The sequence below is a fragment of the Hylaeus volcanicus genome, chromosome 1 (assembly GCF_026283585.1).
Source record: "Hylaeus volcanicus isolate JK05 chromosome 1, UHH_iyHylVolc1.0_haploid, whole genome shotgun sequence".
NCBI lineage: Eukaryota > Metazoa > Arthropoda > Insecta > Hymenoptera > Colletidae > Hylaeus > Hylaeus volcanicus.
This window is the reverse complement of record NC_071976.1, coordinates 21425213-21445097: the sequence shown is the minus strand read 5'-3', so window position 1 is coordinate 21445097 and position 19885 is coordinate 21425213.

The following is a 19885-nucleotide window of genomic DNA, read 5'->3' as shown; positions in this document are numbered from 1 at the left end:
TAAAATGGTAATTCCTGTTTGCAGAAGTTAACCATGCGAGCGAGCCTGGAGATTCGAGTCCATGCGTACTCCCTAACTCCAAAGACTAATAATACTTCGTGAAGGGGGGGTGGGCGAGAGGAGGGGGAGGCGAGTTGCCAAACAGCGATAGAGTTGCGCGAAAGGAACCCACGTGAAAGGTTGCGAGGCGATCTTCAATCGTATCTGGAATTCGATGCGTGAGAAGCAAGTGGACACGGTGGAAAACCGGGGTCCCCTTAGGGGTGAAGAAATAAAGGGCGAGCCGGGTGGTGGAGGGCACTTGGAGCTGTCTTTCGAGTTGGGCAAAGTGTTAACCACGGTTAGGATCGCGATAGGTATTCAAGATCGTTGATGAAGAATCGTAAAGGATTAGCTCTGGAAGATTGGTAATTAGTGATTTATTATTATGAATTAATAGTAAAGACCACAGGCTGCCCTTTATTACGATTTCTATAAGAATTTTGAACACACAAGAGAATAAAATAAATATTTTTCAACGTAACAAATAGTTAGTAGTCTAATACTACAATTAAATCTACATATCCTCATTTTCAGCAAACCTTGCCTTACAATGAGTCACCTGTAATTATAACCTGAACAAATCCTTCTGATCATTCTAAAATCTCTCAGAACGTCTCCGAGAAATACCCCAACAGGTTTCCTCGATTATCGAGTACAGGGTGGAAAACGAGAAAAAAAGTGTTCGCTTACGGTGGATGGAAGTAGCGTAACTCGGTAATTGATTCGACCTAACTGACCGTCTACCAATATGTGAGCGATATATCACGTTAAGGAACGACGCTGAGATTGGAGGTGGCAAGCAATCTCTTAAGGTCTGAAATTGGCACGGAAATCGTGGCTTTATTAAATTTGTTTAGGGACAGGTAAGGGGATGGGCGGTAAAAGCGGTGGAGGACCTAGATTCTGAGAGAGCCGTCGTCTGTCTAATATTGCTCGATGCCCGGCCTGCCTAACCTTATTGCCTCGACAAAGTAAAGAACCGACAAGAGACCCGAATAAGACCAGTTTAGGACCAACCAGATCAATGAAACACCAAACCAACGGGGCGGAATGCTCAAACAGCCCCGAAGACAATACGGTGGCTGCGATGGAAATGGATACCAGGAGTATTGCGGTATCGCTATCAAACCCTACCTCCGCCCAAGAATCTACGAAACTGCGTTGCATCTTTGGCACAATTTCCTTTTCCATTTCACCGCGATTGGATCGGTTATTGGTGGACGTTTCGATTATATTTAGAACGATAACATTTACTCGCGGGCCCGCGACTTTCCAGCCAATTAAAATAGTGCGCTTTGATTCGATAAACTATATATAAACGAGAGTGAAAAGGAAATATAAATGTGACGAGGACTGTTATATTTAGGAGTAGTTATTATTAAGAATATCGAGTTTTGTACGCGAGGTGTAGAGGGTGTGGAAAAGGAGCTGAATAAAGTTGGGGGTTCGGAACGAGTTCCGTCGGCGCAGCTAGATTTGATTGTTTAGCATTATTAATTAGAGCCGAAGTCATTCTAAGTTGGCAAGTACATAAGCAGAAATAATATTTGCACGGGCGTTCATTAGACGGTGGCAGAGGGCACGAGATGGCGCCACAAACGGGACGCGAATTCTCATTAAAATAACCTTGCCTTTCCTTCTCGCCGAAAACCCTCGCCCGCTGTCACCCTTTCTACTCTGTCGCGGCAGGACGCGGAAAAAAAGGAGATAAAACAAAAGGAGGAACAAGCGGAAAGAATAAAATGACGCGACTGAAGAGGGGGAGGGGAGAGGAGAAGGAGGAGGGATGAACAAAGTGAACGAGGCAGCCGCCGCGAATAGGCGAGCATCCCTCTCCTCCTCATCCTCCTACGTCTACATCACCCCTATCCACTTTTCCCTGTCGGGACGGAGACAGCGCAGGAAGGAGTGGAAGGGGGGGGTGTCGAAAGGGCGGACGCGGAGAAGTGGGGTGAACGAGTTACGGGGGTAGTTTGGCTACCACTAGGTAACTTAAATGAAAGTCGCGGTTACCCCCTTAACGCGAAAATACGCTGAGGGAAAATTTCGTTTTTTCACCCTGATTAATGTAATACCCGACGTCGCTGCTGCAGCCGCTGCTGGCCACGCTAATTGGTCATTCTCCGCTCGGCTTTGATTCTCCTCCTCCGTGTATCCTTCGCCACCTGCAGGTCGTCGTTCAGCGTGCACGCGCCAGGGGCGACTCGCCTCTCGCGGGAGACTCTCGACGACTGAAAATAATTCGCTCTCGGCCGCGACGGATTAAACCGGCTCCATCGACGAGTGCCGCGGTGAATCTAAAATTGCCGAAAGTGACTTCGTTATAAGCCTGAAACGTCACACTTTGGGTCTGGATATGGATAGCATAGACATCCCTGGTGTATATCGTTGGTGAAGCATTATTTTTTAACCGACTTCGAAAAGGACGAGATTACTCAAGTCGACGTGTATATTATTTTTCGTAATGTTTGTTCCCCGATTACGCCGAGATGGCTTGTCCTTGAAAAATATCGACAAGGACAATGATATAGACATTGACACTCAAAGGTGTATCTCATATCTTTTTCCTTTTCGAAAAGATTAAATGAAGAATTTATTTGCAATCGTCAGAATATATTCCGGAATTTCTACAATAGTTTTTCAACACTACAAGACTAATAAAACTTTAAAAAAATTGCCCTATAATAAACATGACCCTATAATGAGCAACCATGTTTGTACAACAATTATATATTTAACTAAAAAAATTGTTCTCAATGTTTAAGACACACGCAATTATAGCACACAAGGAAAAGCTAGAACTAGTATTTATTCCCGTGAGATCAATGATCTCGAAACATTATTTAAATTCTGTACTTTGCCTGTCTGACTCTTATTTTCACCCTCCACTTATCGTTGAAAATACTTCGCTCGAAAATTGTTCAACGCTACAGAGAACTATAATAAATTCTTAGAGCAGAACTACCAACGCGTAAGCTGTATTAAAATAAAGAGAAATTACTAGAAAATTGTTTAAATTGTGCCGGATTTTTATCCCCTGATTTTCGCCAATTTAATTTCCATTCCTTCCTAACACGCGTGAGGAAAAGTCGTTTCGTCGACGACCTCTTTAACGGATTACCGTCCACGGTAGTATTATACCGTTAAATTCTCTGGAAATGCAGAGTTTGATTGCCGTCGAATGGGGGACAAGCGGATTACATTTATAATGGAGCCGTGCGAACGAAAAATCACACCCCCTACCCCAAATGTGGTCCTCGCACGGCACGCGGAAAAACTTTTCATTTCATATCATATTTTCCAACTCGAAATCCGACCGTTCTCGTCCGACTCGATGTACCTTAGCGTTTATTCGCTGGATTATGTGCCGCGTTTGCAGCTGCAAATTAGCTATTTATTTATTTTATTAACGCTCGATTCCGTCGTTCGACGATGGGAATTCTGCTGTCGACGAAAAACGCTAGCGATGCAGAGGCTTTTTCTTAATTGCTGAAAAAATTGTTCGAGTGATTCCACATCGAGTTCAACGCGATTAATGAACAGTGAAGGGGTGGATTTTCGTGAAAAAATGTATCGAAAGAATGGAATTTGTAATCTATTGTATTGTCTGGAAAGTCCATGTCGTTTTTGGTAGGTGGTACAGGTATGAATATATCGGAATGGTTGAAAACAAATAACACGTATACAACTCCTAAAAGGTGAAAATACTGTGGAACAAAATGGTACCTATGTAATAAATATACATATGTATATCAAAATTCAAATATGCCTTTGAATTTTTCTTAAAAATTGGCACGAACTTTCCGGACAACCTAATATAATCGTTGATGCCGTACTATGACCACTCATCCTTCTTTAAAATATTCTTGTATTAAAAATGAACTGTTCTACTTACCCCTAGCAATACCTTACCCCCTCGCAAGACCGTCCAACCCGCCAGACACCGCGAGTTCACAATCTCCAGGTGACAATCTCCCTTCAACTCGACAGACACGACTCCCCCGCCCCCGCCCCCCCCCCCCCCCCACAAGCAACTGAACGGGCACCGCCGCCATTGGGTGTCTTCTCGACGCCGTCAACACGCGCCGAGCAACGCGAACCGATTCCATTCCGTCGGTGGTGGCACGGGGAACGTCATAAAATCGCGCAACGGCGTAACAAAACCGACGATAAAGTCGTAGCGAAGCGTCGCGTCGACGCTTTAATTAAACAATTTCGCCGGGATGAGGATGAGGAGGACGAAGGGGGGAAGGGGGGGTGGAATGGGGTTGCTCGTAATTGGAAAAAAATCGGGCGGGAACCGGTATCGGCATCGAAGGGCGACTTCCTGGACGAGGGGGTCGATCGGCCAAGGGGGTGGTCGCTCGACCAGGGGGCGGCGGTAGGGCGGGAGGGGGTTCGGGGCGATGGAGAAGTTCCGAAATGAGTACCCGTGCAAATACGCCAGGATTGTTTCTGCCGCTAATTGCTCGGTTTTTTGCAGGGGCTCGGCCAACAATCGATTTGCATTTCAAAGGTAGCCCGGCATAAAAATAAAATGCGCCCCGTTAAAAGTTGACTGGCGGCGGCAGCCCGTCCCCTGTATGCGTGCCGATACCGTGTATCTTCGCGACCTGCACGTACAGGCCACGCACACGGGCCGAACGGACGCTTGCGAACGACAAATTGCATAAAACTCGTGCCCGGATTAAAGCCCCGTCGATGGAACAACGTCGATTCGCGCGCATTTTTCCGCGTCCGGCAACGGATCCACGGAACGACCGACGATTCACTCCTGAATATAATGTTTTTAAAAGTTCCGCGCGCGGCTCAGCCCCCCCGGGGCGAGGCGGCCCCGCCATTCTCTCCCTCTGGATCTGGGGAATTAATCGAGTAGGATGATTGTCTTCCCGGAAAGGCTCCTACGGTGCGAATGGAGCGGGTGAATCTCTGTGCACTTATGGATTGCTTTCTTTATGGGAGTTTCCCGATGAAGATGGGGGTTCGTGGAAGAATGTGTCGCTGAGTGGGCGAGAGGAATGCTTTCGAGGGGTGGTTTATGGTTAATGCGTTTATTGGCCCATTAATGAAATGCATAAAGCTTTGTTTCGTTATTGCTCGCCTTACTTAACGTATATAGCTACAAAAATCTATTTGAACAATTGCAAAGTTTCCTTATTTAGATTTTACTGTCTTACTCACTATTACACATCCTTTATCCTAGTTATACGTTTGTACTCTGGAACAGTCTACCTTAATACTTGTCATACACTGTGACTTGAAAGCAGAAGTGAAGAGAGAGATCGATGGAATTATCATTGGCACCCGAGAAGAATCCTTCTGAAAGCCACAGCCTCTGTTCATATTAGAACGGACGCAGCGTGATAGTACGAACAGAATGTTAGGAGATGTACCTCTTAAAACTTCTCCCCATAGAAGGCAATGCGCAAATGAATTATAACCAAACCCAAGAATTTAATTTGCCACTAAGTACCTATTTCGATGAAGAGTGCCTTCGTGGAAGAAACTTTCAGTCGTCTTTTCCAGATTTTCAATGGCGATTGATCAGTTACGGAAAGAAAATTTGCGATGGGTATTGCATTAACTGGAATCAACGGACGAGGATTCGAAGGGTTGGAGGGCGGAGACTGAGCAGGGTGAAATCTGGAACCCGGAGTCCCCGCAGGACGAATATTTCGTTTCCTGCGTCGCAGGGCGGCCGTACACTATTTGATTTTACGCAGTACGCATTCGGGCGGTTTCCCCGAACGTTAATTATCACTGACCACCTACAGTCCCATTACATTCCAATCGACCCCTTAATCAACGCATGATTGGTGTACTAATTGATTGCTACTCCGTAATTATAACGGTGCACTGCCAGACACCGGTATCGAAACCTCCAAGCATCGAGAAGCGGTCGCCTGGAACTGCGTACAATGAACCTTATTATTCGGGGAGAATTTCGAATAATGATGCATGATTTAATTCATCTAGGCATGTCTTCGTAGACTCTGTCCATTTTTTTTGTTATTCGATGATAATCTTATTTAATATGAATAAGTGTTTCCAGTGTGATAAACAAATTTAACGTTTCACGTGCTTCCAAAAGTTTCATAGTCATTGGCCCTTCATGCATACAATGCACCTGAAAGATAACTCGACCTGACTCTAAGAAAAAATGTATTGAGAAACTGTAAAATAATTCTGAAAAATTGTTTTATCAATTCTTTGTAGTTACTATTCTTTCAATTATTAATAATTTATGAAAAGCAGATGATCAATCATTGCATAAATGAAACAACCTTTCAATTCAACCCCTATCTTTTAAAAACTCCGTCGAGGTAGGTGCTGCTGCGTAGCGACGAGTCCCCAAACCCTTGGTCGAAAAATCAATAAACGGTCGGTAAAAACCGTACCACAGTCGATCACCCTTTATCGGACCTAGGAAATACAGAGGACCTTCCTTGCCAATGAAAACCGTCGATAGGGAAGTTATTGACAGACTCAACAATATTTTTGTAATATTATAAAAAAAAATCTCATCGATCATTATTACCTCTTCGTAGCAATTTCATTTCCCATTGTGCAATCAACGAAAGAACCCGAATGGAATCGGGACAAGCGTAAATGCAATACGTTAAATTTTCGATTTCGGTAAACAAAATAATAATCTAAAACCCGCGAAGGGCATTAAAATGCATTAATCACGAAATTTCCGCGTCGCCGCATATTCATTATTCCATCAAACGTCCGTGACTCCAATTATTTCAAATTATCCGTATAGAAATTAATCCTATTGACATGCGGCGGCTCCGATCCCACTCGTTAAAACGGTTCTAATGAAACCAGCTCCCGTTCCCCTCTATACGTCCACCATAATCGCGCTGTTTACAATTAGTAACATTAATTCGACATGATTTCCACTACGTGCACGTGAGAGAGACCGGCGAATTTGTATAGAATTTCATTAAGCCAACGGTTAGCCACTCATCGAGCCGTAGAACGTAACCGGTGGTCGGATTTGTACCAATTATTAGAAAATGTGTATATAAGCGGCTTTGCGCGATCCACGGTTCGGTTTGGCAAATATTTGATGGCTCTCCATTGGACACCTCCAGCAGTACGAATACCTTGCATATCCGCGAATATTTCTGTCTCGGGTAAATCGAATCAACCCATCGTGGAAATGAACCGGGACGGACCGTCCACTATTGTTCCCATCTGGTTTCTCATTTTCTTGCGCGTTTGCCAGGCGAAACGACAACAGGTAATCGTTGGCAGAAATTACAATTTGTCCTGGCTGTCGATACTGGAACGTTGCTCTTCGATATGAAGAACTAGGGAATTCGTACACAAGAAGCCGGAGATGAGAAGGATGAAACTTTCGAGTTTAGGCGTGTTTGATTTGGTTTGTTAAATTTCAAAGCCCCCTTAGAAAGAGGTCTGCAGAAACGTTAGTTGAAGTACCAGACGGAATTGTTTATAGATACTTTTGGAGGTGTCATAGGTGTTCAACGCACTAGGGTTTCTAGAACAGTTACCTCCTCCTATCTGTCCTCACCCTTAATAATAAACCTACAGACATTTCATTTACACCTATTTGTATCGTGATCGATCAAATGACTGGTCTTAAAGGCATTTTTTCAAACGGGTGCACAAATATTTCACGTGATACAAAATGCAATAATACATGAAACAGTTACGTATCATTTATATATTGTATATAACAACTGTACACAAAAGATTGAAAACAGTCATTTGACCGGTCGTGGTAGGTTCAATGTTAACCATCGCTCCTTAAATCCATCCTACTCTCCTTGCAATTATTTACAGCTGCTCTTGCAGGTGTCATAGGTGTTCGATGCACTAGGATGTCTAGAAGTTACTTCCTCCTATCCGTTCTCGCCCTTAACCATCGTTCCTCAAAACGTATTAAAAGAATACCAGATCTCTCTGACCATCCCCTTTCTCCTCACTTTCTAAAAAGAACTTTGTCAACCTGAAACATCTGGTGCCTCCTTCCAAAACAAACCCCTCCTCCGCCGCCGCATCCAAAGATGACCACCCCCCTGGTCCACCCAGGGTGCCTGGCCGCCAAGACTTGGTTGAACCGTCGTAAAAGCAACATCCCTTAACAACAACGTTCTCCTCGCCCTGTTAACACACTCGGACACCGTCCTAGGTCCTAGCCCACCCCAGGAACCCGATGGAACCCGCCGCGCGCGAGGGGACAGAGACAGCATCGAGACGGATCACCGCGGACCACGAAGCGTCCAGAACTTGCAATTCGAAGTTTTTAATGGAGATTTGCGCCGCTCGGCCAGGCCAAAGAGGTCGGTATAATCCAATAGGGCCCCATTGTCTGCCCGTTCTCCGGACATAACCGAACCACCCCCTGCTCGTCCTCCTTCTACGCTGGCCTCTCTCGCTCTCTCTTACGGCGTGGCGTAGCCCTCTCGGCCGCACCACAGCCATGGAACACGGGCACAAAGACGTGTGTCCCCATGTATATGGATGCGACACTGCACCGGGAAGCAATGCATATTCAAAATCCAGCCGCGGGCGGCTTGCCAGGGCAACGGAGTCTCTTGTTTTGCTACAGGCACGGAGCACGAGTCCGCAAATTCGGTTACTTCATTTCGAGCCCTGACCACCCGCCGCGGCCACCCCTTTGGCCACCCATCCGTCCCAAACCCTCTCCTCCCTCCTCCCGCCACCCTCCCTCCCCGCCTCGTCCCTGCCTCCTTTCCGCCGACCTCCTACGGCCGCCTCCACCTTCTACCCCGTGGAACGCTACGCGTTTTAACCCCTCGGCGTATGTCCGGGGTTATGAATTTTAATAGCTTTACGCCGCGCCGCGCGCGCGGGGGTGGTGCCGGGAGAGGCTGCGGGGGTGGCCGAAGGGTGGAGGCAAACGACGGAGAGGGGCAAGAGGGCCGCGAAAATGGCGGCGAGTTTTTCGCCCGTCAAATTGTCGATAGATTAGATTAGAGAGAAAAAATGCACGCGCGCGGGCGCTCGCTCGTTGCCCGACAATGTGTGTACGAGCGGTGTACGAGTGTCCACTGAGCGATGACAGAGACGAGCGGATCGCGGACGCGCAGGGACGAAGAAGGAAAAACGAGTAACGACGACGTCGAGTTCCATAGGCGGCCGCGGTACTGTACGCGACACGTTTTTCCGACCGGTTCCGTGCTTTTCTGTATTCCCAATTTTTTTTTCTTTTTTTTTTCACCGTATTTTTTCCCCTTTTCTCTTCTTTTTGCGGGCGTCGGACATTTTTGTATCAGGCGCTGGTCCCCGATGTGAAAAATCACGAATTCGCTGCGCCACGGTCCCTCGGTTGTCCGCAGTCACGTCGCCTCTCGATGGGGACATCGTCATCGACGGGAGGGAGAGCCTCCTTTCGAGAATATGTCTCGAATTTTTCATTTTGGGTACCCCTTGCCTAGATAAACGTCGAGTTCTTATGAGATGATTCACCCTTTACACTCGGATGTCTCTTCTGAGGGAACATAGTAAGTTCAGGCAAACTTTATTAGTGATTACAGTGGATGAACTTTCTGGAACGTATGATTCTTTGAAGGTTTCTATTCAAATATCACGAAAAATCGAATAAAAATATGGTACATGTATGAATATATACAATGGTTATTTACAATATTTACACTTCTACCTGTAAATCAAAGAACGACAATTAAAGCCTGTTACTACCCCTTCTTTATTTACACTCACTATTTTCACTCTAGATATCTTTCTAATTATTATAAACTGTATCTCTCTGTATATTATTGTGCACAAGTGCTCTAATATAATCGCTCCTTCCATCTATTTCTAATCAGCACTGGACGTCTATTCTTGATATTTCCACTTATCATCCTTAACGTTACGCCAGCGGCGATTATTGATCGAGGGTATCGATCGAGCGGAGCATGAGGAGCGTGGCAAATTCAAATTAAAGAAAGTATACTTCCTTTACATATGTAACAAAGAATGTGTGAATAGTTTACACTTAATAAAAGCGACAAAGAGCATTTGTATAAGAATTTGCAATTTCTAAAGGTAAACAAGGAAGCCTAAAATTGCAACTTAGAAGATAGAAACTATCAATGCATATCTATGATTGTTTCACACATTATCACATGTTAGAATACTATAAAATTTCGATTTGTGACATAAGTATATTCCTCAATGTCTAAAGATTAATATAAACTCAAGTATCATTACAGTAAGTTACGTGCTTTATAAATTATATTATCTAATACAACATGACTCCTGTTTGCACATTCTGTAACGAAATGGCTCCGAGTGCAAAGGCTTAACGTATCGAAGTTATTGTTTCTCCCCTTCATTTCTCTCGTGCTTCCTCCAGGTGAATTCGTTGCTCCTGAGATTCGCGTGGATAAATACATAAAGTGACCACCGAGGTACACGATGAACTGCTTTGGCGTGTTTGGCAGATCACTCCGGATCGCCAAAGGTCGTACAGGTTATGGGGCTATTTCCTATCGTAACCGAGACATGTGTAAGCGTTGCTATGTCGGCACGTCGAGCACAGCGGCATGTGCCGGCTAATGATGGAGATACATACTCCGCATGATGCCACGTTCATTAGTCGTCTTACGAGTGGAGTAATAAGTGCATTGGTACGTCTGATTAGAAGATTGGAGCCGTGGCGGAATTTTGTTCCGATTCTCTGCGTTTACAGGGCATGAAAGACACGGTCCAAAGTATCGTAAGTCGTCGCATTTGTTTAGAACATCGAAACCATTTCTCGAATATCCATCCGATTCCCCCACCATCGCGTCAAACATCCTCTAGCCTCGATAAATAAATTAGATTACGAACTTTTGATCAACTCCAGGCTCGAACGGACGCGTGATTATAGCGTAACGGCGCCTAAACAGTTCTGAATCGTCGAAAGGCACCTGCCGGATCGGTTAACGCTCGTTTCGCGCGCGTTATAACAGTCGCGCGGTTTAAATCGTTGCAGGAACGTTCGAAAATTCCGAGCGTCTCCCCGGGGAACGCTTTGACAATAGTACCAGCGGCCTCATCAAGTAAAATCATCGTCACCAAAACTCGCAGATGGCTAAACGTAACGCGTTCAACCCTCCTTCCCCTTGTCGGCTCGCCACCCCCGCTCCGTTCAGCACCGCGTCATCCTTCCCTGCTCCAATTCAGCCGCGTAATCCACTTTTCGTTTTGGCCGTGAATGTCGTTAGCACGTTATGAAACTCATTAATCTCGCAAATACTGCCCAACAATTTCGTGTCGCGTAAACGCGCCATTGAATTGCTTCCCCGGCCTCTCTAATGGCGAAAATACCGCGGCGCCTCTCTTTCTTTCCCGTTCATATCTCGTCGGTTGTCGATACGCGACCAAACGCCGCGATAGTTCCATTTAGGCGTTTGAAAGTTCGTCGCCAGGACCTAGGTGCAATGGGGTGCTAGGGTCTCACTTTGTTCTGGAATTAATTGACTTTGGGTCGACTCTGTTCCTTCGCTGACGTGGACTAACGTTTGCGAATTGGTCTGTATTTGGGGACCTACGAGGTTGTAAAGGGGTACTAATCTATCTTTAGGTAGTCATAGATGGACTTTGATGAGGCTCCAGTTGTACATCTTAGACTTTTTGAGACTTTTTGACACTTTGAAACTGTAACTACAAAAGGGGATATCAAAGCAGTGAAAAAGGTCCATTTAGCCTGTCAATCGTCCATGTGTTTCTCAATATTTTCTCTGATCGAATTCTTTTTTTCGCATCTTAGAACACATTCGCCATCTCGATGCAATTGCGCGTGTAATTATGAAATTAATACAAGATATCCAAGCCTGAGGATAATTGGACCAGCATCCGAGTCAGGTGCACTCGACTCATCTAATTCCGTGTCGTTTAGCGTCGTTTCAGGTTCATCCAAGGGCGGTTTGGGTCTCTAAACAGGGATCGAAGTCAACGACAGCGGTATTGCTCCGTATCATTCGGTTGGGATTCACGTTTAAGGAGGAATTACCGTGAGAAAGGGTCCACAGAAGCGTCCGATTCAAGCGCGGCGAGGGTATCCCCTCGACGACAGACACCCGCGCAGCCCAGGTACCGGTAATGAACTCTTCAGGATCTCGGGGGATTTCACGTAAGTACCTGCGGGCCCGCAACCTCTTTTTCCTTGACACCTTGAATGGTGTTAGTTCTAACGCCTATAGATCAGCCCGGCCAGGCCACTAAGACTGTTGTGGAGAGCCATCCGCCGCTCCCTGGATCCCCGAGTTTCGCAAATTCGGTTCATTTGCCGCATTGTGCGCGGCTTAAAAGAGAAATGAGACCCACTCGAGAATGGGAGGGAGGAGATCGACTGTGCCAGAGAGACAGATCGGAGGAATCGCTGGCAAAGAACGTTGAAGTTTACCGACGAGTGCCTCGCCGCCAGGGGTGGACCAGCCGCCACTTGACACGCACCTTCCGAGGCCTGATGCACTTGTCTGCACCGCGTGCTCGTTTGCGAATCCCTGATCGAATCGCTCGGCGAACAAGCCTGGAAGGGGACTGTGGTTTGATTCGATGTTTCTTGGAACGCTTTCTAGTGCAGACGTGGTATGCTGACCTAGTGATTTGTTTTTGAGCTAGCTATCTTTAGAAAATGGAAGCTACTGTCATCTACAACGATGATCTTCAAGCCTTCTGACTGTGGTCCACTTGGACCTTGTGATTTGTTTTTAAGCTAGCTGTCTTTAGAAAATGGATGCCACTGCTGCGCTAACAAACGATGCCACATACAATTTCGTTAATATTATAAACCGTTTCTGCTTTGAGGGGAAATTCCGATCGGTACACAGTGTGATATTTCAGCGATCTAGCGGGACAAAACTTACGTGGTCCAATATCTCGGAAACGTAATTGGTTGCTGAGTGAAATCACAAACTACTTATTACCTATAGTAGTTACCTATTAGTTAGTACTGATTTTGAACATTTTTAGAAAAACCATCTACCGCTGTCCGCGCGCTATAATATTACAGCACAATCATATTCTCGGTCATTGCTTGAAACATTGTTAATAATTCATGTAACTATTGTCAGACATTAATTTTTAGTTATTTCAGCTAACAGATATAACGATATAGAAAAGTTTCTCACGATTACTTTATTCGATGAATACTTATTCTGAACCGTGATTCTTATTAATATTTAATCGAAGACTGAATGTTACTATGTATATGCATTGTAAATATTCAATTAATTCGGAGGTGTACATATTTAATGCATTTTAAAGTTTCAGAATATTATACCAACGTTTTTCGAGAAAGTAATACTTCCGAACATGAAAAGTTGAGAATAAAATTTAAATATGTAATCGTGAGATATTTTTCGAGAGATCGATATGCATGTTTCGAGATTTTTCGAGATCATGATCGAGATCGTAGAAATCTCGTCTCGTCTGGTCACGTGCGCATCACTAATCGATCGATTCGATTACAGACGTTACCATAATGGAAGCGAGTTATTCGCAGGTGGCACGGTTATGGTTGCCGCGATACTAAAGTTCCGTGATTTACAGGTAATACGATTAAAGCGACCGCGAGATTAGAACTTCGCGTATTGGTCGCTTCGTATGACACATGACAAAGCAATTAGTTTACCGTTACTTAGCAGCCAGAAACGTTTTAACGAGATTATTCTGTATTTATATACTGACCCCATCGATCTCGTGACGCGCTTGTTGCACTTTCTTTGAACAACGATACTTGCGATTCCACGTCGACGAAGAAGACATTTTCCACGTGGTACGAAATCATAAAATTCTTATCGAAAGAGTACGTGACTTTTTCTAATAATTGAAAATAAAACTTCTTAAATATAATAGATTCTCGTAACAGGCTTCAAATATTTCGAAAGTACAACAAGAGATCATATTTTTTAAATCGAATACTGAAAAAACCTCACCGGGAAAGTGGATGAAGGAAATAACAAGCTTTAACCTGTTTGATACGTTTCTCTTCCTGGTAAACGTAGATTACTGGATAAGTATCTCATGGAAAATGCAGGCCATTACTTATCGCGAACGAGGAAATGGTAATAACGATAATCAAACAATTTCGTATGCATTAAAGAAAACAAAAATATATGTTACTCGACGCGAAAGAAAATATATATTTATTTCCAGTGCAGGCGAGTAATTGCGATCCTTATCGCGCGAAACAGGCGAACGAAACGGGAAAAACATGGCGTGGCGATTTATAATGTATCGAATCGTCTGTCTGACGAGCCAACGATTTTCCTTCGTTGTGCCGGTGCACAAACGAACGATATATTAATCATCCACGCGTTACAATGAAAAGTTGATGGAATCATGGATTATTGATTGTGATGCAAATTCAGCGAGGCGCGGGCAATTGAACACGCGATACCTGAGTGTCGCTTGTAACGTTGCGTACGACATGCAAAATTTTAAACACCTGTGATCTAGCTCTGATGCGTTAGCGAAACTATTTCTAGAGCTTCGTCGATGTTTGTTGACGCTGGTTTAGAAGCATTTGTTAACATTACGCTGTAAAGGCTGCTTTAATTTATCGTTCCTAGATTTAGTACACTTTTCGAAGGTTGAGGAACAAAATAAAATAAACGATGGTCAGCAGCGGTCAGGTACGGTCAGTTTAGATCTTCACAGATAAGGCTACGTAACTAAATTTAGTAAAATATTTTATTGTATACGATTGTTTGAAAAGAGAAAAATGGTGTACGCGATGCTGTACGTATGGTGACGTGCTGATAGCAGTTCGAACACGGTAAAAAAGATGAAATTCCCTCGTAGGATATTTCTCTGTGCAATCTATGCCGTTTTTACCGCAAAAATATTACAGTTCCGTTTGTCAAATTGAGACGATAGGTCGAACACGCCGAATCGAGCAGGGAAACGGAACGATCGACGCGGCAATTAGAAACGAGAATGCAATTTAATGTGTCCAATTTCTATGGACGAGGTCACGCGATCGATGATCCGAGGATGGGCAAGAAACGACACTGTTCGGTTCTATCCAGGATCAAAAATTACTACCTAAAAAATCCTCTAACGCTGGAGAAAAAAGGAGAGAGAATCTTGCCGAGCAGTTATTAGTTTTGCCAGCCGGAGAGCTTAAGTTTTAAGCCGGAAATCAATGCACCCGGTCGGACGGCTTTGTAAGCTTCCTCGTATGACGGTTTTAACGAGTGCGAGTCACGTAAAAGTGACGCCGCGCCCTGGTCGACCAAAAAATCCTCAAACATCTTCCAACCCTCTGTACGGCCATGATTTTCCTCCCGCTTGGCCCGATTTCCGTTCGATTTTCATTTTTCAATTAAACCTCTCCATGCATGCGCTTTCGAGCCAAACCCTTTCTTCGATATCAACTTTGATTTTATTCTCACAACCAATTATTGATTGAAAAAAGTAAAACAGATGCACCAATTTAAAAATATCGAAGCACACCTTGTTCGAGGCTGTACAGAGTCAAAAATATTTCCCCTCGTTACGAAAACATCGTAACACGTCGACGTCGTGAAGATAACTACTGAATAAAAAAATCCCCCGTGAAATGAAGTTCCGAAATATCGACTCAAAACTGACGTTGGCTGAGGGCACGTGGATCGCCGTACGTCAGAGTTAATCATCCTTAACCAAGGAAAGTCGTTAAATACTTCTGGCCCGCTTCATCCTGGCCCGAGGTCTTGCTCGCTTTTCAATTAAACGGCGCGCCGTGTTTAATTTCCACGAAAGATCCTGCCTAGCCAGGGTTGAATGGGATGCACCTTCGAGGTATCGATCAAGCGAAAGGGGGGGGAAGCGGTGGCCCTTTTTCAACGGCGTTCTGGAGGCCAGCTAATACGTAACTTAGTAATTTAATCAAGAATCGTTGGCCCACGGGGGCCACGTCAAACAGCTCTCAGGAACGGTGACAGATATATTAGCCACGACCCAATAGAGACGTCCACGTTACATTATTCGACTGGTAGATCTCCACGACAAACACAACATCAATTTTTCCCATGATGTCTCCCTCCTGCTCGGCAGGGGTTCTCCGACTTGGGGTAGCTCCGCCCCCTCCCCCCTTCATGTCAACCGTATTTGCACGGATTCGCCCTTTGGATAAACGTGACGCATCCGAAGAGAAATCATTGAGTCTGACGGGAATGTTTATCGAATTTCGTCGGCAGATTTCGACCAAGGCAAACAGTTTGGGTCCGTTCATTAAAAGACAGAGATAAGGGTGCACGGTAGGCCCTCGACCTCGTGCGCTCGCTGGTTAGATGAAAATACTTTTGTTTCATGTAGGCAACTTTCAACTTCGTTGTTTATCTACTACAATTATTATTTTAATTTCTGTATGAGCAAGGTTTAGGCACAACTTCTTCCCTACTTGATATTATGAGACCATACCACTGGTATTTCATATAGGTAGCTTTCAACTTCATTGTTTGTTCGCTACAATTATTGTTTTAATTTCTGTATGAGCAAGATTTAGTCACAACTTCTTCCCTATTTAATGTTATGAAACCATACCACTGGTACAGTAATCGAAACGAATCTAAGAATTCCTGAATTAGAAAATAAAATATATGAACAAATAAAATTTAAAAAAAGAAACTACCGAGACGTGAGTTACTTCATAAATAATTGTTAGTATGTATGGTTGGATCAGTGTTACCCATTTAACCTATAACAACGTGTGAGATTCGTACAAAATTCGAGTCGAACATGAAAAACATGAGTCAGACACGTCGTATGAAAGGCCGCAAGGGATTTTATACCTGATTATGGCATTCACGATCCTACAGTAAATCGTAGGTCAAAGGGTTAAGTTATATTATTAGCGTGTAAAGCACGGAAATTGTATATCTGACATAAACTTTGTAAAAGGTTTCAAAGGCTAAATAATAAAAAATAAAAAATCTCACGAGTAAATTGCTCAATTTTATTCATTACGATCGAGGTTAATTTTGCCAATCAATGCTGTCGATATTAAAGACAATTAAGTGGACGTTTTCGACACCCAAGTCTTTTAGCACGAGCGAAACGAACCGCATGATACGGCGACGTATCGCGAGCACGGTCATCCGGCAGAGAATTTATGGAAGAAGGACTCGGTTTTACGCGTAGCCTAGTATGTGTTCGTGTGTTCGCGCGTGCAGACGGGCGCGTTAGTGTAGTCGTACCTACGTAAGTGAAAACAGGACGAAAATGGGAAGCGCTGAACTGGTATAAACAAGGGTCGCATGCAATATTAGGGGCATTAAGTCGCCATAAAGAGCGCATTAGGGTTGCGCCCGTGCCCTCGAGGGGTAGTTTAGCGTTTAATTGTCCCACCCCGTATATCAAAGGTTTCGATTTCTGCTTGACTACGCGCGTTATAAATCCACGTACGTTCGCCGTTTCGCACGTGTATACACGATCCGCGCATTATTACCATGCTTAAGAACGAGTATTCGTTAACATTTTCTTTGGTAACGGAAGAGAAACAACGCGATTGACGATCTCGTTAAACGGAAATATCCAGTCGAATGGAAGGCAATTTCATCCAATCCGGCGCTTCGGTTATATAATATTTGTCTCAGCTTGATCCCTTTGAAATGTAGCGCGCCCTACTTTCTCTGCGTTACGATATTTATAAAAATATAATATTATTACATTTGTTGATATGTCTACAAATTCATATAAATCAAGCATCGTTATAATGTGTACCTCACTTGGTTCCAAAACTATACTATATAATATCAGGGTTCGTAAGTGCATGTATTTGCGACAAAGTGACGCCGAGTAGCTGGAAACCAACATCCAAGATTCCGCGTAGCGCAAAAGGTTAATATAATACATGCTTCTATTTAGTTAACACACTTTATGTTCTAGTTAACCAGTTCTTGTAAGCTACGCTTGTATGTAACTGATGTAAATTATTCTTGTACATAGTTATCATGATTTATGCGGATAGTTTACGATGTTTGTATATAGATAATGCATACCATTAATTTATATGTGTATATAAAATATGACTACATCTGTTATATGATGTTTGTACAGCCAAAATACCCTTTTATTCGCCATTCATCCCTTCCAAGACAACACGTCGTCGACGATCGAACCCAAGAAGCACCGCAGTTAATTTCGCCGGTAAGTCTTGACTTCAGATCCGCAAATCTCACCCTACCCGAATAGCTCGAGTGGTTCTCGTCGCCCCAACGCCTCGGAAAACATTCAATAAGTCCGCCTCCTTTTTTTTATTTTTAACGCATTTGGTCGTGATTCTGAAGAGTGGGTTCTGATTGTCGCCGACGTGGTTCGATCACCTCAAATGAAGCTTCGTTAACAAAAATAAAGGAGAAGTATTCATCAGCGAAGACTCATCGTTTCGGGTTATTAACAGATCCTGGTTTAAACGAGGTGCTATATGAATCTATTAAATTAGTTCTAATGAACTATCGAGTAATTGGCGACTGCTGAAACGATTAATAATTAGCAAGTAAAAGACTAAACTTTGCTGAAGCTTTACACTTCACTGATCAAGCCTGGGAAATATACCATATATTTTGTCACCGTCAATTATCGACTTCAAGGAGAAAAATCTGTATAAAAATTCAAAGGAAATGAAGTTTATTTAACATGTTCTGTCACAAGATCTCGTAAATGAAAGGATCAACCGAGGTAAACAATGTCCTATAAATGTTTTACATGTTTTAAATAGTACCTTTAATCATCATGAGAAGTTCTGTTAGCAAGTCTGCAAAAAGTAGATTATTCTACAACCATCAGACCCTTTAGTCAACATTAACCCTTTCAGACCCGGCGTTCACAATTGAGGACAAAATTACCACATACAAAACCGACACTATTAGTCCAATTTAACCCTGAAAATAAAATTACATTGAAGAAAGAAAATTATATATAAAGATTCAATACACGTCGGTCAACCAATTAAACAATCTACCTCTTCGAAACAAAGTATTCTTTCATCCCCTATCCTCCTCTGTCCCCAGTCGCGGAATAGCGGCGTTTTCCTCCAGGACTTTCGGCGCACCCTGTACAAGGTCCGCATAGGAACCGACCACATAGACGCTCGCGTAGACATTTATATGTGAGATGGATGGAGGAAGGGGGGGGGGGGGGAGGGTGTACCCGAAACGTATAAGAGGAACAGGCGAATACCCAAGTTGCTATTGAACCGATTTTGAGCAAATATCACTTGAAGCAGGTCGGGGAGATCCGCGATGCCGTAGTGACGGGGGTAGTTGGTGGTTGCTGGAAGAGCAAGGGAGGAAGGAGGTTGAAAAGGGGCTCGGGAGGGCGGGGGATCGAGGGGGGCACGGCGACGGCAAAGGGACCAAGAGGTAAGGGTGCGACGGGGGCGTTTAGGGGGATGGTGGGAGAGGGAGGGAGGGAGGGGAACGACGGAGGCAGAGACAGGAGCAGAGAGCTCACAAGCCCTTCGGCAAATTTCATAACCGAACTTGTCGTATTTGCCCAGATTATTTCAATATATTCGACTCAAGCCGGGAATCTGTTTGCGAGCGAGTGTATGCGTGAATGGAACTTGCCGCGGTCGCCGCGTCCGCTATGTGCGGTTCCGTTCCCATCTTCGCGCTACCCAGGCCGCGCTGTCGATGGAAACGCTGTCACGTGCACGCACACCCCGTCCGGGAAACGTTAACGCGCGTCGTTGATGCAGTTTTTTAAGCGAATTCACCAACGATCGTCGAACGCCGATAACGCGACCCCTAAAACTTAAGGAGCCCCGCCGCGCCGTGGAATTGTCACAGCCGGGATCACGGAACCGCGTTATTATATTTGGCGACGACGTTTCATGTCTTCCACCGCCGGCGTGGAAACTTTAATAAAA